This window comes from Procambarus clarkii, chromosome 1 (assembly GCF_040958095.1).
Source record: "Procambarus clarkii isolate CNS0578487 chromosome 1, FALCON_Pclarkii_2.0, whole genome shotgun sequence".
Classification (NCBI taxonomy): Eukaryota; Metazoa; Arthropoda; class Malacostraca; order Decapoda; family Cambaridae; genus Procambarus; species Procambarus clarkii.
Genome location: NC_091150.1, coordinates 33,921,081 through 33,927,080, shown reverse-complemented (window position 1 = coordinate 33,927,080; position 6,000 = coordinate 33,921,081).

Genomic DNA, 6,000 nt, shown 5'->3' with positions numbered 1-6,000 from the left:
AGGAATGGTGTCCAACCACATTAACGGTCGGGGATTGAACGCCGAACTGCATGGAGCAAGACCGTCGCTGTAGACAAGGACCAGATGGTCAGTGGGCAAGGAACTGTTTACAAGTCGACTTGATTACAGGTTGACCTGTCCACAAGTCGACCTGTCAACTCATACAGGTCCTCGAGGATCTCTACCAGTCAGCACTCCTCCCCGGCACCAGCTGGCTGTCAGCCCATATTTAAGCTCAGTTGTCATAGACTGAGTTCAGTGTTGGCTGGACAAGTGAACAGGAGTGGAGTTGTGTGGGATAAGAGAGGTCCCCAGCGACTACCACCTGACCTCCACTACCAGAGGAGTTGAAGGTCACTGCTCCCCTGGCAGCTCAGTTACTGCCCCGCTCCTGTGCCAGGTAAGTCCACTACGGGCTCACCATATTCTGGGACTTTGGTCTTATTCAATGATTCCTCCAAGTGCTTTAATATCTAAAGTAATAATCAACAAGCCAAACGCAATACCTTATAATTGTCACTTGAGTAATTATCAATAGAGTATCTAAGCTGTTTTGTCTTATATTCTTAACCTGTTTCGTCTGGGCCAAGATGGTACTAAGTACAGTAATTATCAGAATAATTACATTAATGAGGAGTGGAGGCAGGATTAACATCATCCAGTTCTCGCCTATAATTAGTGTTGTCATAACGTCCCAACTGTGTCTGGGTACAAGTGACAGGATGAACAACCCAGCGGGTTTTCTTCCTATTGGGGAGTGTTGTACATGCTGCTATGGCGGTGTGTCCACTCACAAGATGAGTGGCGCTGCCCAATACTGTCACTATGGCGGTGTGTCCACTCACAAGATGAGTGGCGCTGCCCAATAACCTCGCCCCTCGGGGCAAAATTTAAATTTAATCCCGACAGTAACTTCCCAAACGCAAACTTCCTTCTCACCTCACCAGGGAATAATCCTGTGGCTCCCACTGTGGAATTATTCCAGGTTCTTCATATAACTTGGTGGTAAGGATAATTATTAATGTCAACAATGACGACAGAGGTCGGCGTGGCTGTTACAATACTCCCAGGAAGGATTAAGAACGTAGAGGAGAGGGATGGTGGCAGCTGCTCCAAGGTAAAGAGATCATACATATAATGTTACCCCTTGGCATAATATTCTGATTAACTCAGCGCTTCCATCTCCCACTCCCGTGGAGTGGGCTGTGGAGTCCACTGACGGGTCTGTGTATATGTACATTGGTGGTAAGGATTCATCTCTATAACTTTACAATAGTGGGCGTTACAACACCACACACGTCATCCCTCTGGTGTCACCCATACCACACACACATGGTCTCTTCACAGGTGTGTCGCCCACCGCCTGCATCAGCCAGGGAACCTTCATGGGCCAGTCAATCTTTTAGGACTTACTTCTTCACGAAACCTATCACCTTATTGATACCTTATGAATACCATACAACAGTGAGCCCACAGTGTGAGAGGCGGTCTATATACAGCCCTGCCTGCCTGCCTGCCTGCCTGCCTGCCTGCCTGCCCCATACACCTGCCAGGCCAGCCGGGGGTGTAAGGAGCCCCCCGGGTGCACACACACACATGTTAAACGTTGTGTAGCGTGACTTGGAGCAGACTTTACATGACATTTTCCTTAAACGTGCATCTATTAAGGTGTCTATCTGTCTGTCTCTTCACCGCCCCCCCCCCTCTCTCTCTCTCTCTCTCTCTCTCTCTCTCTCTCTCTCTCTCTCTCTCTCTCTCTCTCTCTCTCTCTCTCTCTCTCTCTCTCTCTTCCTCCCTCTTTCTCTCTCTCTTCCTCCCTCTTTCTCTCTCTTTTCCTCCCTCTTTCTCTCTCTCTCTCACTTTGTCTCTCTCCCTCTCACACTCTCTGTCTCCCTCTCACTCTCCCCCCCCCAGGTAGACGCCCACACGGTAGCCATAACCCAGTAAAGGATATATATTGTACTGGATAATAAGGTGCAGCTATTCTACATGTACATTCTGTCCACACTTCCCAGTATGATATAGAAATGTTCCTGCTGTGCCCCGAGCCTCGCTCTCACCAGCGACCAGGCAAGAGCCACCAGGCAAGAGCCACCAGGTAAGAGCCACCAGGTAAGAGCCACCAGGCAAGAGCCACCAGGCAAGAGCCACCAGGCAAGAGCCACCAGGCAAGAGCCACCAGGCAAGAGCCACCAGGTAAGAGCCACCAGGTAAGAGCCACCAGGCAAGAGCCACCAAGCAAGAGCCACCAGGCAAGAGCCACCAGGTAAGAGCCACCAGGCAAGAGCCACCAGGCAAGAGCCACCAGGTAAGAGCCACCAGGCAAGAGCCACCAGGCAAGAGCCACCAGGCAAGAGCCACCAGGTAAGAGCCACCAGGCAAGAGCCACCAGGTAAGAGCCACCAGGCAAGAGCCACCAATTATACCAAGGACCCCCAACAAAGAGCTTGACAATTAACATGATACACAACCTGACATTCAGCGTCAAGAGCTTAACAGTTAGCGTAATAAAGTCTGGCGTTCAGAGTGAGGGGCCTGACAGCGTGCTGCTGGCCCCAACAGTAAGGCTGGTAGTGTGATGAGGAGAGCCTGACAGCGTGCTGCTGACAGTAAGACTGGTAGCAGATCGCGCGTCCGTCAGTAATTTAAGGAGAGAGAGCAACGTCACGGAGCTGGTAACGTTACACTCTTTCCATATTAACACAATTAGCCTCAAGGTCGCCCCTCAGTCGTCCGTCCGTGATGGCTGGCTGGTCCGTTGGGCCTCCCACTTGCCCTTCCGTACGTCACAATGTGATTTTAACGCTACACCTACTGGCTTGGGCGACACCGAACCTTACAGAAATGGTAAGAATGTTGTTAAACATCTCTGTGACACTAACATGTCCCTATTCAACTGTAGTTCACGTAACATCACACACAGGTACATTTAAAATTTAAAATTTAAATTTAAAATTTAAAAAAATTTAATCACACACAGGTCTGGGGTGGCCATCTCCACTGTGTCACTGGTCAAGACCTCGTACGATAATGCTGTCAGTGGATCAAGTGTATATGAATTAGTTAGTGATGAGTTTGTCATCTCAGTTCATATACCATAAATGATGTCAAAAAAAACTTAGTTTTGAAAGAAAACAAATCTACATCCCTGTAAACGTATACATGCCCCTTGAAATACCGTATTTCTAAATTGTATAACTCGTACTGTTTTACTACCGGTAATGCATTATATGAGGAGCTGGTCACTGAAATTGAAATTGAAATAAGTTTATTGAGGTAAAATACACACAAAGGGATGAGGTAGCTCAAGCTATTCTCACCTCGTTCAGTACATCGTGTTAATACATACATAGACACACATCACAAACAATAAACATATTACCAAACATTCTGAGTGGTCACTGAAGTAACCTCAGCTTTCTGTGACAATATTGTGCAATATTAGGGAGCCGGTCGGCTGAGCGGACAGCACACTGGACTTGTGATCCTGTGGTCCTGGGTTCGATCCCAGGCGCCGGCGAGAAACAATGGGCAGAGTTTCTTTCACCCTATGCCCCTGTTACCTAGCAGTAAAATAGGTACCTGGGTGTTAGTCAGCTGTCACGGGCTGCTTCCTGGGGGTGGAGGCCTGGTCGAGGACCGGGCCGCGGGGACACTAAAGCCCCGAAATCACCTCAAGATAACCATCTCAAGATAGCCACAAGATCTGAAAGAGCAAGCAAGGGACACAAGTGGTTCACTGTCTCACACCGTAACTCCCTGCGTGACAGAGTTCTCTTCTCGGCTCAAACACACAAAACAGCTGATACCCCTCAACATATTAAGTCCAGCCGAGATATTGTGCTGGTGTATAACCAGCTCTGGGAACAGTTTATACAAGGCATCAATCATGCAGCATCTTCATCCCAAATGTGGAATAAAATTAAACAGATTTCTCATCGTAGCAGTTGTCAACTTGCTCACCGGCAGACTACACTGGCATGCTGCTACAACAATATGCAAGCACTGCCAGTACAAGCAGCCTGCCCCTTGGATGTGCAACACCATCTGCCTAGTGCCAGTATAAATCGTAACTTTAACATTAAAACTGTCTGCGGTGAAATAGGTCCAGTTGATAACTATGACATAACTCCCTTTGATATACAAAAAAATGCACTCGAAAGAGGGAAAGCTGCCTCTCCTGGAGAGGATGTACCAGGAGAGTTCCAAGTGAGCTCTCACATAGTCCTCTGTTAGAACTGTTTAATCAAAGCTAAGCCAGAGGCAGGGTGTCTTGTCTGGCCGCTGGACACAGGCACTCGTAATACCCAGGCCCAAGCCCAATTCACAACAATTCAGACCCATCTCTCTGACGTCGTGCATGTGTTAAGTTCTTGAGAGGATTATCCTCGACAGACTAATGTTTTTAAATCAAGCCGGACCTTGCTCCCAACCTGTATGGTTTCCTTCCTGGAAGAAGCACACAAACTTGCTTTGCTGAATATTGTATCTGAGAGGCGCCAAGCTCTCAGGCGGCATTTATTGATCTCCAAACTGCTTTTGATACAGCAAACAGAGAAATAATCTTAGAACAACTAGCCTCTTTTGGAGTTAAGGGAAGACTGTTGACATGGCTCAGGGGTTACCTGAGTAACAGAACCGTCTCAGTCCTTTTCAAAGGGGGTCAAAAGTAAACATTGTGCACCCTTCGAGTTGGGTACACCCCAGGGTGGAGTGCTAAGTCCTACACTGTTCAATGTTCTGATGCACACATTAACAATTGATATTCCCACACTACCTGACGAAGCTGTCATCTGTTACGCTAATGTCATTTGCAGTGTTACAAAAATCCAAACTAGACTGCAACCTCTACTTGATTCACTCGAGTCAACAACCAGAACATTGAAACGTGTGGGCAGCACAAATACCTTGGAGTAGGTATCAACAGACACATTGTAATCGGCCTACTTCATGGGTTAAAAGGAAGACTCAAACCACTGAAAAACACTTACTGGTAAGAATATTGGTATCAATGTTAAATATGTAAGACTTTTTTTACGTGATCTTTATTAAATCCCAGGGTGACTATCAAGCCTTGCACAATTATTAACTTCCCCGCCTCTGTGTTGGACAAACTTGAAGTAGTACAGAATGAAGCCATGAGGATAATCCTTGTGCCCCAAGATGCACAAGAATCATCAACATGAGGGAAGAACTGAAGCTTCCAGCCATACTAGAAAGAATCACGCAAATCAACACGACCATTTGCCTTAAGGTCACGTGAGACCCTACATCTCCTGCATTGCTCAGAGACAAATTATTACGTGTCGTTAACACTCTTGTGAGGGGTGCCGACATACCAACTCACTCCTTGTATGATAAATGGCTAAGTAAAAAAGCCTACAATCTCATCAAACAGAACTTTCCTTTTAAATCAATCTACCTGTCAGTGATATTCCACTATATCTGTACCTCACCATTCACGTATCATACACACACCCGTCACCAAGAAAAGTAATGAGAATCTTGCTCTTCTCAAAATGTTCACTTGAAACAATTGCCTCCGCCATCAAAAATCAAAGATCTCACGAGCACTGTGTCTACACTGACGGCTCAGTCCAATCGTCTACCGGACGATTGGACTCGCAAGTTGACAAATGTTAGTTTTCTTATTTTGAGGAGCTGTTCACTTGAGACAGTTAAGCAAGTCCCAGCTGTGTCTGGGTACAAGTGACAGGATGAACCCCAGCGGGTTTTCTTCCTATCGGGGAGTGTTGTACATGCTGCTATGGCGGTGTGTTCACTCACAGGATGAGTGGCGCTGCCCAATATTATTATGTATTAGCGATAAGACCTACCATTAATGTATAATGACTTACTGTAAATATATAGCTCTTGAAATAGCACTTTCTCTGTAACTAGCTGACATTGTAACTATAAGGTGTGAAGGATAGATGAAATTGTTTATGTAATAATCTAAGATGAGGTCTGATAAAAGACCTTTTGTGCCCTCTGTAATGC